This window comes from Mirounga leonina, unplaced genomic scaffold, assembly GCF_011800145.1.
Source record: "Mirounga leonina isolate KUSES-001 unplaced genomic scaffold, KU_Mleo_1.0 Mir_54, whole genome shotgun sequence".
NCBI lineage: Eukaryota > Metazoa > Chordata > Mammalia > Carnivora > Phocidae > Mirounga > Mirounga leonina.
This window is the reverse complement of record NW_023270812.1, coordinates 10,194,202-10,212,106: the sequence shown is the minus strand read 5'-3', so window position 1 is coordinate 10,212,106 and position 17,905 is coordinate 10,194,202.

The following is a 17,905-nucleotide window of genomic DNA, read 5'->3' as shown; positions in this document are numbered from 1 at the left end:
GCACCCACGTCCATGGCACCCGCATCCGTGTGGCACCCGCATCCACGGCACCCACATCCACGGCACCCACCTCCATGGCACCTGTATCCACGGCACCTGCATCTGCGTGGCACCCGCATCCACGTGACACCTGCATCCACGGCACCTGCGTCCACGGCACCCGCATCCACGGCACCTGCGTCTACACAGCACCCACGTCCACGCGGCACTGGGTGACATCTGGCACGTGTCCTGAGGAAGGCGTGGCTCGGAGGGTGAGGAGCAGTCCCAGCCTCGCACACCATGACGGCGGGAAATCACACCTCCATAATCTATCGCTGAGAACAACTTCTGGAAGCTGGCCCTGCTGGGCCCTCTTTTGGGTTGAAGCGTCTTTCTCTCTGAGTCTCTAGAGAGTGTGAAAAGAAAAAGCGATGTGTAGAGCATTCAAGAAGGTCCCGGGCACCGGGGATCAGGCTTCTGGTCCTCCTTGCTGTCTGGAAGGTGTCTGGGTGGCTCTGGAAGCCAGCAAAGGCATGACTGGGAGCCGAGAGGTGAGCCAGGACAGAGGAGCCTGGATCCCTGACAGCCAAGGTGCTGCCCCCAAGGGATTTCTCCTTTTAGCTGAGAGAGGAGGACCCGTTCACAGGATGAGCCACCGGCATTTATGGTCCTCAGAGCCAAGCCTAGCCTTAGCTGATGCATGCAGAGGACACACGCAGGAGGACCCGAATTCTGGTCACAAGCTGAGTCACCATGGAAGATATCCTCTTCAACAGCACTGACAATCGCCTCTGCTGGGGACAACTGAAATCATCAAATACTAACTTTTATCCAACAAATAAAATATTAAAAGGCTGGCTTCACGCCAACTGTTCAAAGCTGAACACCTGCGATGCTTCACAGATCTCATGACCAGGACTTGTAACTGTAACTCACTTTCCAGCTTGAACGTGGCCTCACAGTTGAGCTCTGGCATGAACCCAGCCTCTCCTCCAGTCTGCACTGATATCATGTTATATTAATGTATAAATGCACACCATCCCAATGAAAATGCCAACAGGCCTCTGTTAAATATAATAAATTATACTACATTAAGAGACATAAAAATTTGGAAGTGTTGAGAACACCAGCTGGCTCAATTAATGTCATCTGTAATTTTTCAGAAGGGATGATGCAGTAAATGTAGCCTGATGGAATGGACACTGTCCTCGTCCCCACCCCCGCCCCGCGGGGACCGGCCCCAGCCCAAGAGGTCACTCCTAGCCACACTCCCACCCCGGACCAGCTGGACCACTCCAAAGGGCCAGCCCAGAGTCAGGGCAAGCTGGGGCCTTGGTTCCAGGCATTTTGGTGGGAATCCAGCATTCCTTCCTAGCTGGGCCTTCCAGGAAAGTGCAGAGTGTGCCTGAGCTGAAAGCAGACCTTGAAATCCCTCACTTGGTCTTCCTGGAGAGGGACCTGTGGAAAGGCAAAATTCTTGAAAATTCTATGCCTTTGGCAATGTCTTGATTTGGATGCTCTTTGCTAGAAGGAGCTGGTATAGTGCACAGCTGGACAGCTAAGCCTGTTTCCTGCCCAGGGCCCCGAATGCACAGAAAGCATGTCAACCAGCACTGTCAGGGTCAAGTCAGGGAAGGACCCTGGGGAGCCAGTGACTCGGGGGTCGCGGCCCTGCACCCAGGCTGGCCAGCACCCCCACACTCCCTCTTGGAGTATGAGCTTTTCCTGGGGTGCTCGCAGTGAGACGAGCCCTAGGGGAGGGCACAGAGGGGTAAGCATCCTGAGAGCGTGGCAGGTGGTGTTCCTGCTCCGATGGGATCAGCACACCTTACACCACCTGGGCTCCCCCCTCCGTTTCCACTCCTCCCTGCTCCTGTTTCCTCACTGCCCTGTCCAGCTTCCTTCCCCACATGCCTTGCAAACAGTCCGTCTCGGTGTCTGCTTCCCGAGGACACCTGGAAAATCCTAGGATAAGGACAGTGACCAGCTATCAGGACGCATAATAGTGCTTTGGTGACACGAACAGTGAGAGGTTACTGCAGAGACAGAGTGTTGGGACAGCATGCATGCCAGTATTAAGTGTAAGAGACTAACACCTGATCAAACGTCTGTGCAAAATGGTGTGAAGAGCATGGATTATCCAATAACATCACTGAGGCAAAAAGCTAATGATTTTTAAAAAAGTGAAGTCAGTCCCTTTACCAACATAAATTCCAGTTGATCAAAGACTTAAATGTAAAAAAAAAAAAAAAGACACATAAAAACAAAAAGAAAAGATAAAATATATTTGGTGTGGTTTTCATAAACACGACAAAAAAATATATCATTGTATGTTTAATAAATTAAATCTTAAAATCTGTGCATGGCCAAGTACAGCATTAAACAAAAGAAGGGCTAGTTTGGTTATTCTGTTTTATTTTGGTAAGAATAGTTAATGTGAGGTCTACCTTCTTTAAAAAGTATAGAAAATAATTCCATCTATGTAAAAAAAAAGTCTGCATATGCGTTAAGACAGACATAAAATAGGACCAGGGACAGAGGGGGGTGTCAGGGACAGTAATCCTGACCGCCCCGCCTGCCAGAATTAACAAAGGGCATGCTCCTCGCCAGAACAGGGACGAGCCTCGGTTACTTTTCCGCCGCACTGAGTCTTGATTTGTCTGGGGAGCCACGGATCCTCCTGCCTATTTCAGAACCATTCCTTCTGCTTGTGGATCTGACTCCATTCCACCCTGAGGTGCCCCTCAGATTTCGGCTTCAGTACTGCTCTGTGGGGCCCTCGTCCTCCACCTGGACCTGTCCTTCTAGCTGTTCAGGAGTGCCTGCAGGTCCTACGTTGTGGTTCATCTCAGTAGAAATTTGTCTGGATCTCCTGCTAAATGTTCAAGGATGGTGACTCTGCACAGCTCTATCTCTGGGTCCTTCCGCAGCTCCTGCACTTCACTGGTACCCAGCAAGTGCATGCTCCCTGGATGAGCAAATAGCACTCGGGGAAGTGAGTATGTGACAAGCTCCTGCAGAAGCAGCCCAGATGGTGGGGAGGAGGGAAGCCACCTCTCCGGCGGCCTGCGCAGGTGGAAGAGAGCGGGGCAGGGCTGCAGAGCCCCGTGGGGTGGTAGGAAGAGTCACATTTGCAAGCAGGACCCCCGGCGAACCAGAAGACAATTGTCTTCAGATCGGAGACCAACACAGGGCTTCCAGTGACGGTCGCAACTGAGTTCCTTGATGGAGCGACGTGAGCACGACGGCTCTGGCAAGAATCCTGACCATGGGGTGCCTGGGTGGCTCAGTCGTTAAGCGTCTGCCTTCAGCTCAGGTCATGATCCCAGGGTCCTGGGATCGAGTCCCACATCGGGCTCCCTGCTCGGCGGGAAGCCTGCTTCTCCCTCTCCCACTCCCCCTGCTTGTGTTCCTGCTCTTGCTATCTCTCTCTCTGTCAAATAAATAAATAAAATCTTTAAAAAAAAAAAAAAAAAAGAATCCTGACCATGCACCCGGGACTGGGGAGTCAAACCTTAGAAGAGACAGGATTTTTTTGTACAATTTTCTCTGAGGCAAGGGTATATTGCCAGTAAGTTTGTGTTACATTTTTAGTGCTTGAAAACATAAAGCAAACGTGACTCGGGACGCACGACCGCTGGTAGCTGAGTGATAAGTGAAGAAAGAACTGGTACGATGAGCTATCCGTCCACAGAGATCCTCAAGGGTCTCCAAACCATGATATTGCAAGACAGGAAGACGTCCCCACCGGTCTCAACAGAGAGGTCGGGGACTAGAGCTCTCCTGAAGTCCACTTGCAGGGGAAGCCATCGGGGTGTGGCCGGGCCCTGGGACCCCATATGCTCTCCCCGAGGGGTTCCGTCCCAGCCACGCGGATGGCCTCATGCCAGGTGAGGGCTCCTTGAACACCCCGCCACACCCGTGGGGGAATCGGACCAGTGGTGGAAATCTGACTCAAGCTGGTCCCAATCTGCCTCTTTCTGCCCTAAGACTTTTGCTTTGGGACTGTGAGAACTGAAGCAGCCTTTGCTTAGGGATGGAATTGAAAGAAAAAGTTTAAACATGAGTAGAGCAGTGGCTGAATCAGGTAACCTGTCTCATCGAGGCTGGCCCTGGTCGTGCCCATCAAAGGGCCCTCACCTTGACCTCACTGTGGCAACTCAGCTTAGCCACGATGGGCCAGCTCGGGGAATCGTATCCAAAGTGAACTCCAGTGCTGCGTGTTGCCCTTAGCAAACCCACCCCCTCTCTAGAAGCTTCTACTGAGGCTCATCACTGCCCCAGAGGACATCCCAGGTGGGAGCCCCGGGAGGCTGCATTAGCGATCCGTCCCAGCCCACCAGAGCCGTCTGTGCACTGTTAGATCGGAAGACAGCGGGCGGCACAGACTGCGTGCACAACGAAGGACTCTCAGAACACAAAAGAACCGCATGGTGGAGGAGCGAGGACGAGCTACTTGGCGCATCCAGGCTGGGGAGGGCGAGGGAAAGATGCAGACGAGAAACTAGTGTGAGGACCTGGAGCAGGAGCTTCCCCCTAAGTCCTTGCTCCCAACCCACTTCACAAAACAGAGCTCGGACAGCAGGGATGCAGTGAAATACCATGACATCAACTGAATTCACCATGTTCAAAAAACCAGGATACTAGGGATTACTCGGAAAAACACAATTTTGCATGTAGAACCCACACACACAGCCCATTTTCCCAAGAAAACTCGGTCCCGAGTCCAGGGGCAGCCAGCTGTCGGGTTCAGGCCAGCTGACCCAGCAGGTGCACTGCCCGCTCTCGGCAGGCTAAGAACACTCGGGAGACGTCTCTGTGCGGAGGTTCTTGGGTCCACAGCAGCTGGGCGTCCTGCTTTGGGAACGCGGGGCGCACGGCCCCCGGGGCCGAACCCAGGCTCCCAAAGGCCGAGTTGCCCTGCAGGCAATACGCCCTAAGCACAGAACCCTTACTCATCTTGTGAGTCACAATCCCTCCCGGTTCTCAAAACACATCATCAGCCTGATTTCTCCCCGACGCAGCAGAAGCGCCCTTCCCCACCCTGTCATGGCCTGCGGTCCTGCAGGGCGTCCCCATCCCTGAGGGGCAGGAGGTGCTTCTTGACTGAACAGCACGAGGAGGTGTGTGGTCCCCTCCCAGCCGGGGGCAGCTGGTCCTGGGGGGCCGAGAACACTGTGCAGTCGTGCTGGCCTCCACTGAGGGCAGGCCATCGCGCGGGTCTCAGGCTTGGGGAGGGGGGCCTGCCTTCTCTCCAGCGCACGTCTCCCTGCAGGACTCGGGGAACAGGGAGCCGAATGCGGGGGAGCCCTCTGCACCGCTGGTTGCCACGCTGCCTCGGGGGCCCCAGCCGCACGTCTCGCTTCTTTCCGGCTCGGCACAGACAGACCAGGCCTCAGGGAGCCGCTGATCCCGTGGGAAACCGGCTCGAGGCTAGGTGATCACGGTGGCGGTATCCCCATGCTGGCAAAGGATGGCCTGCACGGCACGCGGGGCAGGGCAGGGGACAGAGCTAGGCTCCGTCGGGAAACGCAGGAAGCTGGGAGCAGATGGCAGATACCTGGCGCCTGTTTGCATTCGCTTCGTAAACCACTGGCGTTGGGAGCAGGTGGGGCCCGAGGACGTTCAGGAGAAGCTAAGAGGGGAACAGGTTAATGATTAAATCAGAAGCCTGAAAATAATTTGGAGTCTTAGTTTAATGTTTAGAGTTCTTCATAACAAAATTTCTTTAGGTAAGTCCATTTTCCTTTAAAAACCTTTATTCTTTATAAAATTATATGCTTTTTCTAGACATATGGGAATAGTATACAGGTGCATCAACTAGAGGACACATGCCCCGGACTGCCACATTTCTGTTGTCCAGCGAAGGGTTTGGTGTGAGTCCTGCCTGTAGACTCCCTGTATGTAGCTGTGCACAGATGTGTGTGTGTGTGTGTGTATTTGTATTCTCATATACCTATATGTGCATGATTTTTCTTTTTTCTTTTAACTCTTTTAATTTCTTAATGTTTTTATTGAAGTATAATTAACACACAGTGTTGTATTAGTTTCAGGTGTACAATAGAGAGAGTCAACATTTCTATACATTACACAGTGCTCACCATGCATGCACCCCCACTCCCCTTCCCTCCCCCACCCCTCCCCCTTCCTCCTCCCCCATAACCACCAGGGTGTTCTCTGCAGCTAAGAGTCTGGTTTTTTTTATTTGTTTCTTTTTTCTTTATTTGTTCATTTGTTTTGTTTCTTAAATTCCACGAGATGTTTTTTTTTTTATTAAAATGAGCTTATGCTGTTTTTGTGTGAAAACCAAGACCTCAGGAGAAGACTTTATAAAATGTCCTCAACCACACCAGACTCTCTCCTAGTCTGCCTTTCCACATCTCGCTGGCAAATCCTTCCCAGAGAGAGTCAAGTGGTTCCCAGATAAGCAGCCACCTGCAGACTTGTACTTTGCAAACAGGTCGTGCCACTTGCGAAGGCGGTATTGTGAATGATTTCCCAAGGCGCTTTGGAGAGTCAGTCATTCTCCTTGCCACCAAAAGCAAACCAGGAAAACGTCCAGCGTCCTCCAAGATCTAAGAAGGCATATGCCATGGTAATGATGGGAACTAAGGAGGCACAAAACTAGGTAAAATCGTCACGCGTGGCGTTATTTAGTCTGGGGAGACGTAATGCAAACTTTATGGACATCTGTGTGTTGTGGGATCAAAGGCACACAATTATCTTTGGAGATTTACCAAGGTAATTTTACATCCCTGCAGCTTTGCCCGTGCAGACAACATAATGGATTGAGAAATACCCAAAACATTCTCGCATAATCACCACTTTGCCCTCATCTGGGATTGTGGGCAAATGTGCATTTGGCCCTTGGCTGTCCCAGTGATAGGTCCAGCTTTCTCAGCCGCTCCCAGGGCTCAGTGGGACCCTGTTCAATCAGAGGGCCTCAGGCTCTGGTCTGCTGGGCTCACAAGACGCAGGGCTGGAACTTTCACTTTCTGTGGGGAGAAGCCTGGTCCGGCTCAGCACCTGCGGCTCTGAGCAGCTGCGGGTGGTGGGCTCTGTCCTCTTGGTGGAAATGTGAGGCAGGGGGCCGATGGGCTCTCCCTCCCCATCCGTTCTATCACGTGACCTGCTTTCTTTAGGCGACAGTGGGTACCCCACCTGAACTGCTGTGATTTCTCTATTTGCTTCGTGGTTTACTGCCTGTTTCCTTCAGTGGTATGAAACCTCCGTGGGAACGGGGGCCCTTTCCGGCCAACACTTTGTTGGCCTCAGCACCCAGAGCTGTCTCTGGCACAGGGCAGGCCGGGGCAAGCGGCTTGACTGCCTGCAGAAGGCGGCTGGGCCGCTCAGGCAGCAGAAGGCCCACCGGAGGGAAAGGGACAGTGCACGTGGAAAACAAAGAGACGTGTGTGCATGCATGTGCGCGCACGAGTGTGCACTAAACGGGGGCCTCCCTCACCCCCCCAAATACGCGAGTGTGGCGTGAGGACTTTCCCCTCTCCGACTCCTTCATGTTTCGACACTGGCAGGGCATCCCAAGCGCTCACAGCGACCTGCCTGTCTCCTTCTCTCTGGGACAAGATGAGGCGCCTTGGCCTTTCCAGACGTGGTGGCTCGGGGGCCCCCCAGATTCCTGCCGAGGATGCGGGCTGCAGTCAGGCTGCTCACGTGGCCCAAGTGGAAAGGCATGCGAAGGACCCCAGGGGCAGGGAAGACCCAGGATCTCAGCACGGCTCCCAGGGCTGACATGCTTCGTGAGCACTGTGAGCGTGAACATATTTCGGAATATTTCAGGTCTCTCTCTGGGCCCTGATTCCACTGAGTTTGTCCTGAGGAGGGTCTCAGCTCTCTCGGAAAAGTGATGGGAAGGGGCTGAAGGGACCTCGGCTGGGGGAGGACGGGATCCGGGATGGACCCCAGCTGCGTCCAGAGCACCGTGGCCAGCTCGGTCCTCACAGCCGCCGGCCTCCCCCACCAGCCAGCAGGCCAGCCTGCCCCTCCGAGACTTCAGCTGCTTTGAAACACTTGCTAAGAGATTAACAGAATGTTTTCTGAAGCCAGAGTTGAGAGAATATAAATTGCCCTGACTTTAAAAAAGAAAAAAAGCACCAAATACATTTATTTCCAAAGAGTAAGAATTCCAAACATCAGCAATAATTTGCTCCATTCCTTACAAATACATTGCTCATCTTTATTAGAAGAAAGTATAACTAATGAATAGGACAAATTTGAATTTGTGGGCTGCTTTTATTAACAAAGATATCAGGTCTAAATGTCAAGAAAATTGATATCAATTTGCTTATATAAGTAATTTCTTCAAAAGAACAAATCACTGATGAGACTTCCCTGGAAGTGAAAGCGATCTTTAGCTTCTCAGAAGGAAGTTTACTGATGCAGAACGTGATCCTGTAGGACTCACACCTCCAGGAGCTTTCCGTGTCGGCAAAACAGTGGCATCTAGTGGCTGGTAAAATCCCTGCCTGTCAAACCCCGTGAGTCTCCAGAACCTTCATTCTCAGCCATGTGCGAGATGGCGTCTTTCATTTAATACCCAGTAAGTGATCGTGAGGATTCAAGCAGATCTACAAAACCATCTTCCTTCCTCTAAGTGATAAGGTGTTGTTAATTGTAAGGAATGAAGTGGTTATTAGTATTTTGAGCCATTTATACCTAAGTTTTCAGCCGTTGGAAGCTCCCCCAGGCCAGTTATGTGTTGCTCATAATGCTGACACGGCTGACAGGCCAAATCAGCTTTTGGGTTTCTGGAATTCCCCACTCTTGTCCCCGTCCCAGCCACGTACCTGCAGGAATGTATAAATTAGTGGACACACACTTCTGAGGCTGGGTCCCTCCGATTATGAGGAAAGTATTGTAGCTTCATCTAAACTTGTCCTCATCACATGAACAGTTTGGGCACGGTCCTGGTGGGCATCTCTTAAGAAATATTTTGGGAGAGCGACATCACTAAAATGATGACATATGTTGTCTCTGACTTCCCTCCCCTCTCCCAAGAAGAACAACTAGCAACTGTTAGAGAACAGCACCCCTGAGAGAATCCTAGAATACGGGCGTGAGGCTGAAGCACCGCCTGCACCTCAGAGACCAGGACAGACTGCGTCAGCCGGACAAGAGAAGCCGCCACACGGCCACGTGGCCACATGTTACTACATCGTCCCTCCCTTAGGCCAGCACAGCCCCACATGGAGAGGTCTCCCCTGAGCCGCTGGTTCCTCCAGTGGGAAAGGGGAACCCAGGGTAACAACTAGCCTCCCCAGCATTGTGGGTCATTTTGTGGGAGCCCCTAATCTGATTTCATACCATGGGGATTGCAGGGGAATGTGCGGGACTCAACCACTGGGAATTTGACTGTGCAAGGGAAGGGGGGAGGGGCTTGCCACAACCAGCGCTGGGATCTCGGGAGACCTAGTTCATAATTGCAGTGCCCAAGTAGTAATCCCCACGAGAGATTTTGTTCATCTGCAAAACCAAGTCGGGGTTATGGTCTGACCAGGGAACTTAGTGGGGTGCAGATCTGCCTGATTTGGATCCTCGAACAAGGAGTTCTGCCAGCCCTGGAGCCCAGTTTGCCCGTGCCAAGGCAAGGTGCTGAGTCACAGCCCCACTCACCGTGGAGCGTGCCTTCTAGCCCCATTTGAGCAGAAGGACTGGCAACAATTCCTGGAAGCTGTGCAGCCCAGTGGTGCTCCAGCCAAGAGGCCAGCAGGCAGAGCTGATGGCCCCCAGAGCAAAGCCACTACTGAACGTAGTGACTTCCTGAGCTATGCACAAGCAGGGAAATCTACACACAGCTAAGTCCCAGGGTAGCTCTTGGTCCCTCCCAACAAGACAGCTTGTTTGGTAAATTGAGAGTAGCCTGGAGCAGCTCCTGCCCAGGCATAGGGGCTGAGACAACCCCACCCCCTGTGAAGAGGGCCTTCCAGCCCCATCTGGCTGAAAGCTGTGCAGCCCAGCTGTGCATGAGCTGAGAAGCAAGCAGGCGGGCTAATGGCCCCCGGGACAAAGCCAGTACCAAGCATGGATGCTTCCTGTGCTGCACACAAGCAGGGAAATGAGTACAATGCCAAGTCCCTGGGTTGCTCCCAGCCCCGCCCAACCAGAGAGCTTGTTTGGGAAATTGAGAGCAGCTTTTCCCCTTCCCTTCCAGGCACAGGGGCTGAGACAGAGCCCCGCCCACTGTGCAGAGTGTCTTCCAGACTCATATAACCAGAAGGCTTGGTGACAACTCCTGGAAGCTGTGTGACCCAGCAGTGCTAGAGTGGAGGGAAGGACAGGCACAGCTGACAGTTTGCAGAGCAAAGCTCGTGGCCCTATTCTTCCAGGAAGCTTGGGGTGTGGGTTGGCCTGAGTTAAGGCAAGAAACAAAGAACTTCACCATCTTTAGAGTGGTTTCCCCTGCTGTTCCTGGCCATCCCTGCACATCTAATTCATGGCTCAGCTCATCACTGAATACAGCCTTCAACCTGTAAGCAACCTAACCAAAGTATATGGGAAGCTGCATAGCCTATTTAATAGTCCTATGTACAGTGGCACGTGAACAGAGAGCCTAACCTGTGACTTTCCCCATCTGCAGAGCAAAACAAGGGGCCTCCCCTAACCAGGGAATTCTGGCTTGATTCAGGTCCCCAAACCATGAGCCATACAGGCTCTGGTCTTGTTGTCCTGCCAGGGCAGGGAAACTAATTCATAGCCCTATATAGTACTGAATGTAGTACCTAATCCTGACCATCTAGTAAACCTGACCAGAGAATCCAGCCAACTGTGGAGCCCATCCTACTGCCTCACTTGAGGGGTAGGGAACCAAACCAGTAGTCTTTTTCAACTATTCTCAGCCAATAACACAGCCCCCATTCCCAACCACAGAGTTGGAAAAGTTTCCTTGCCAAAAATAGGCCATAATATCAGGACCCATCTCCCCAAGGACATTACCAGCAGACACACCCAGAAACCCAAACAGATCTGACTGGTGAAGAGCTGTCTCTGCCAGAGCAAACCTGTAACATCTAGAAGAGGAGCTCAATTACTCAGATGCACAGATACCAATGTAATGAATCAAGGATCATGAAAAATCAGGTACATATGACACCACCAAGGAAACTAATAAAGTTCCAATAACTGACCCTAAAGAAATGGATATCTGTCAGACAGAGAATTCAGAACAATCCTCTTCAGGAAGTTTAGTGGACTACAAGAAAACAGACAACTAAACAAAATTAGGAAAACAATGCATGAACAAAACAAGAAGTTCAACAAGGAATAGCAACCATCAAAACAACAAACAAACATATGAAATCTGGGAGTCAAAAAAATACAATAACTGAACTGATGAATTCAGTAGAAGATTTGAAAACTAGACTCAACTGTGGAGAATAAAGAATCAGTGACCTGGAGGACAGGACATTGGAAATTATTCAGTCAGAGGAGCAAAAAGAAAAAAGAGTGAAAGAGTGAAGAAAGCCTATGGGAATTATAGCACACAATGAAAAGAAACATTATTCACATTGGGGAAATTCAAGAAGGACAAGAGAAAGAGAAAGGAACAGAAAGCTTATTTAAAGTAACAATGGCTGAGAATTTCCCAAACCTAGGGAGAGAAATGGACATCCAGATCCATGAGGTCCAAAGGATCCCAAATAGGTTGAATCCAAATGAGGGCTACACTGAGACATTGTAATTAAATTATCAACAGTAAAAAACAAAAAAAATAAAAATAAAAAGAATTTTAAGAGCAGCAAAACAAAAAATGGAAATTACAAAGGAAGCCCCAGAAGACTAGAAATAGATTTCTCAACAGAAATTTTTCAGGCCAGGAGAAAATGGAATGACATATTCAAAATATTCAAAGACAATAACTGTCAACCAAGAATTCTATACCTGGTGAAGCTGTGCTTCAGAAATGAAGGAGGAATAAAAACTTTACTAAACAAACAAAAGCCAAGAGAGTTCATTACCACCAGACCTGCCTTACAAGAAATGTTAAAGGGATTCTCTGAGTGAAGGAAAGGAATGCAATTAACATCAACAAAAACATAAAAAGATAGTGCAAACCTCTCTGGTAATGATAAATATATAGCCATGGTTAGATTCTGCAATATGGTAATAGTGGTGCCTAATTCACTTACACCTCTAGTTTAAAAGTAATAAAAAAAGAAAGTATTAAAAATAACCATAACTACAATAGTCTGTTATTAGTTATACAATATAAAAAATATAAATTGCAATAGCAATAAGCTAAAATGTGAAGGGGAGAAGAAATAAAAGTATAAAGTTTATGAATTTTATTGGAGTTGAGTTATTATCAGTTTAAAATAAGATGTTATAAATTAAAGATATTCTATGTCAGCCTCATGATAACCACAAGGGAAAATCCTGTAGTAATTGTACAAAAGTACATGATAAAGAAGTCAAAACATACTGACACCAAAAGACATTAAAACACACACAAAAAAAGTAGGATAAGAAACAAGATCTATAAAATAACCAGAAAACAGTTAACAAAAGGACAATAATAAGTTCTTACTTATCAGTAATTACTTTAAACATAAAGGGATTGAATTCTCCAATTAAAAGATATAAAATGGCTGGGTGATAAAAAAAAACCCACCAAGATCTAACAATATGCTGTCTAGGAGGGATTCACTTTAGCCTTAAAGACACACATAGACAGAAAGTGAAGGGATGGAAAATGACATTTCAAGCGAATGATAACAACAACGATAAAAAAGCAGGGGTAGCTATACCTACACTGGATAAAACACACTTTAAACTAAAAATGGTAAAAAAGAGACAAAGATTATTAAATGATGATAAAAGGGTCAATACATCAAAAAGATATAACAATTGTAAATATTTCTGCACCAACATTGGAGCTCCTAAATATATGAAGCAAAAACTAACAGAGCTAAAAGAAGAAATCAGCAGGAATACAATAATAGTGGGTACAATAATAGTGGGGGGCTTTATTACCCTATTCTCAACAATAGAGAGATCATACAGACAGAGAATCAATATGGGAACAACAGATTGGAACAACAACATATGCAGCGCATTCTATCCAACAACAGAATACACATTCTTCTCAGGTGCACATGGATCATTTTCTAGGATAAACTATAAGTTAGACCACAAAACAAGTCTTACCAAATTCTAAATGGTTGAAATTATATCAAGTATCTTCTCTAACCACAATGTCATGAACCCAGAAATCAATAACAAAAGGAAAACTGGAAAATTTATGAATACATGAAAATTAAACAACACTGACCTGAACAAGCAATGGATCAAAGAAGAAATTAAAGGAGAAATAAGAAAGTTTTTTGAGACAAACAAAAATGGAAACACAACGTATCAGAACTTGTGGGGTGCAGGAAAAACAGTTCTAAGAGGGAAGTTCATTTCAATAAATGCCAATATTAAGAAGCAAGAAAGATCCTAAGGAAGCAACCAAATTTTACGCCTTAAGGTACAAACTGAACACAAAGTTAGAAGAAAGGAAATAATTAAGATTAGAGCAGAAATAAATGAAATAGAGAATAGAAAAAAAAATAGAAAAGATTAACCAAAGTAAGACTTCATTCTTTGAAATGGTAAAATTTACAAACCCTTATCTAACCAAAGAAAAAAGAAAAAGGACCCAAGTCAACTGAGTTATAAATGGGAAAGGAGACTTTATACTGGATACTACAGAAATTCAAAGGATCATAAGAGGCTGTGATAAGCAACTATATGCCCACAAACTGGATAACCTAATAAAAATGGAAAAATTTTTAGAAATCTATAAATTAACAAGGCTGAATAAGGAAGAAATAAAAAGTGTGAACAGACAAATTACTAGTAATTTGTAATTCCTCATCTCCCAATGAAGAAAAGCCCAAGACCAGATGGCTTTGTCAGTGAATTTTACCATTCAAAGAAGAACTAACACCAATTCTTCCCAAGCTCTTCCAAAAAATCAAGGAGGTGGGCCATTCCCAAACTCATTTTATGAGGTCAGCATTATCCTGATACCAAAACCAAAAAAGGATGCTACCAGAAAAACAAAAATAAAAACTACAGGCCAATATCCCTGCTGAATATCAATGCAAAAATTTTCCACAAAATACTAGCAAACCAAATTCAGCAGCACATTAAAAGGACCATTCACCATGAACAAATAGGATTTACAATTTGGAATGTGAGGATGGATAGTTCGACATATATAAATCAAGCATTGTGATACATCACATTAATAGAATAAAAGAAAAGAATCATAATCATTTCAATAGAAGCAGAAGAAGCATTTGACAAAATTCAACATTTATTCACAATAAAAACTCAACAAATTAGGCATAGAAAAAACATATCTCAACATAATTAAAACCATATATGACAAGCCCATGGCTAATATCATGCTCAGTGGTGAAAGGTTGAAACATTTCCTCTAGGATCAGGAAGAAGACAATGGTGCCCACTCTCACTGCTTCTATTCAACATAGTACTAGAAGTCCTAGCCAGAGCAATCAGGCAAGAAAAAGAAATAAAAGGTATCAGAATTAAAAAGGAAGAAGTAAAACTATCTCTCTTTTCAAAGGACATTATCTTATATATAGAAAATCCTAAAGGTTCAACCAAGAAACTATTAGATCTAATCAATGAATTCAGTGAAGTTGCAAGATACAAAATCAACATATGAAAGTAAGCATTTCTATACACAACAACACATTTTCAGAAAAGGAAATAATTGAAATTGATCCCACTTACAATAGCATCAAAAACAATAAAATATTTAGGAATAAATTTAAGGAGGTGAAAGATCTGTACTCTGAAAACTACAAGGCATTGATGAAAGACATCAAAGAAGACACAAATAAATGGAAAGTATTCCAGGTTCATAGACTGGGAGAATTCATATTGTTAAAAAGTCAGTACTACCCTAAGACATCTATAGATTTAAGGCAATCCCTATCAAGATTCCAAAGGCATTTTTTACAGAAATAGGAAAAAAACTCTTAAAATTTCATATGGAGCCACAAAAGGCCCCCCAAAGCCAAAGAAATCCTAAGAACAAAGCAGAAAGCATCACACTTCCTGATTTCAAGCTATCCTATAAAGCAGTAGTCATCAAAAGAGTATGGTACTGGCATAAAAACAGATGAATAAACCAATGGAACAGAAGTGAGAAATAAACCCAAGCATTATAGAGTTAACTAATGTTTGACAAGGGAGCCAAGAACACTCAATGGAGAGAAGACAGTTTTTTCAATAAATGGTGCTGGGATAATTGGATATTCACTTGTAAGAGAATGAAACTGGGCCCGTATCTTATTCCACACACAAAAATTAACTCAAAATGGATTAAAGACTTAAATATAAGGCCTGCCACCATGAAACTGCTAGAAGAAAACACAAGAATAAAGCTCCTTGACATGAGTCTTGGTGGTGATGTCTGGATGTTACGCCTACAGCATAAGCAACAAAATCAAAAGTAAATGAGTGGGACTCCATCAAACTAAAAAGCTCTGCACAGCAAAAGAAACCATCAACAAAGCGAAAAGAAAACCTATGGAAGGGGAAAAATATTTGCAAACCATATATCTGATAAGGGATTAACATCCAATATACGTAAAGAATGTATACACTCAATAGCAACAAACAAACAAACAAAAACAAACAAAAAAGAATTTAAAAATGAGCAAAGGACCTGAATAGCCATTTCTCCAAAGAAGATACACCAAAAGCCAACAGGTACATGAAAAAATGCACAATATCTCGAATCATCAGGAAACTGTAAATCAAAACCATAATGAGATATCACCTCACACCTGTTAGAATGGCCATCGTCAAAAAGACAAGAGATAACAAAAGCTGGCAGGATGTCGAGAAAAGGATCCCTTATGCACTGTTGGTAGGAACGTGAACTGGTGCAGCCACTGTGGAAAACAGAATCAAGGTTATTCAAAAAGTTAAAAATAGAACTACAGTATGATCTAGCAATCTCACTTCTGGGTGTGTATCCAAAGAAAATGAAAACACTAACTCAAAAATATACCTGTACCCCTATGTTCAAAGCAGCATTATTCATAACAGCCGAGACATGGAAACAACCTAAGTGTCCATTAATGAATGAATGGATAGATAAGTTGTGTATATGGATACCATGGAACATTATTCAGCCATAAAAAATGTGGAACTCCTACCGTTTGTGACAACATGGGTGGACTCTGAAGGCATTATGCTAAGTGAAATAAGACAAAGGAAGACAAATACTGTATGATCTCTCTTACATGTAGAATCTTAAAAAATAAAGTTAAAATTTAAAAACTCATAGAAAAAAAAAATCAGACTTGTGGTTACCAGAGACAGAGGGTGATGGGAAAATGGAGGAAGGTGGTCAAAAGGTACAAAATTCCAATCACAAGATCAATAATTACTAGGGATGTGAGGTAGAGCATACAACTACAGCTAACACGGCTGTACGTATGTCTAGGAAATACAGGGAAGTTTCCAAATCCTAAGAGTTCATCACAAGAAAATGTATTTTTCTTTTCTCTTTCCTTCCTTTTCTTTTTATTGTATCTATATGAGACGGTGGATGGTAGCTGAACCTATTGCGGTAATTATTTTATAATAAAGGTAAATCAGACCACCATGCTGCCTACCTCAAAATGACACAGTGATGTATGTGAATTATTTCTCATTAAAAGGTGGGGGGAGCATTTTGTTCTGCTAGAGAGCCAAGGCAGATTGTAAAATGCTGTTCATTTAAAAAGCCGCTATTATGAAGGATAAAAGGGCAGAACCAGGAGGGAAAGCGGGAGCAGATAGGATGAAAGCAATTATTTCCATGTGAACTCCTGACTACCAGAAGGACAGTTAGAGGGACAGGGACGGACGTGGCTTGCAAAGACAGGAGCAGACTGAGGCTTCGTGACGTAAGCACAGAGCTAGAAGGGTAGCTCCCTGGAGTTGTTCCCCAAGAGTCAGTGAGCAAATCCCAGAAGGTGGTTCTGGTACGTTTGAACAGTGGGTAACAGAAGAAAAGCTCAGCTGGGTCTTGTAAGATCAGAGTGGAAGTTGATTGTGAATAGTTGTAGACAGGCCAGCACTGAAGTAAGCTAGAATGTTGCTGAAAATAAAAACGAAACCAGAGTTCATTAATCGATAAGACTGGGGTAAAAAAGTGCATGTTATGCTAAGTATTAGATTTCTTTAAATAACTGTTCCAAGTGGTATTTTCTGTGAAAGTTAAAATGTCATCTTAGCCAGTTAACATTTCCTGGTGATGACTATGTGTTAGGGCTATTCGGGGGGCCTTCACAATTACTAGCTTCCTGAACTTTTGCAACTCTCCCCTCTCAAGAGGAAAGCAAGTTTGGAAAGTGGTGCGATTCCCGTGAGACTCTTGGGCAGAGAAGTGACGGGTTAGGGTTTACACCCACTGGTCTCATTTGTTTCCATGTTGGTGTCTTTTAGGGACGATGTTGCTTGCATGTCTGTGTTAAGATGACAATCCACGTTTTGTCTGTATGTAAAACCATTATTTTCCTAAAAATTTTATTTTCACAAGAATAAATCAAGCTGCAAGGGCTTTCTCGTGCTCTTCAAAAGGAATGACATGCTCCTATGAATGGCGGGTGTGGCCAGTGACCTAACCATGTTAGGTCACCATCAGTCTAGACTAAATAAAAATTGCTGGGTGCCGGGGGGGCTCAGTCAGTTAAGCGACTGCCTTCGGCTCAGGTCATGATCCCAGGGTCCTGGGATCGAGTCCCGCATCGGGCTCCCTGCTCTGTGGGGAGCCTGCTTCTCCCTCTCCCACTCCCCCTGCTTGTGTTCCCTCTCTCGCTGTGTCTCTCTCTCTCAAATAAATAAATAAAATCTTTAATAAATAAATAAATGAATAAATAAATAAATGAAAATTGCT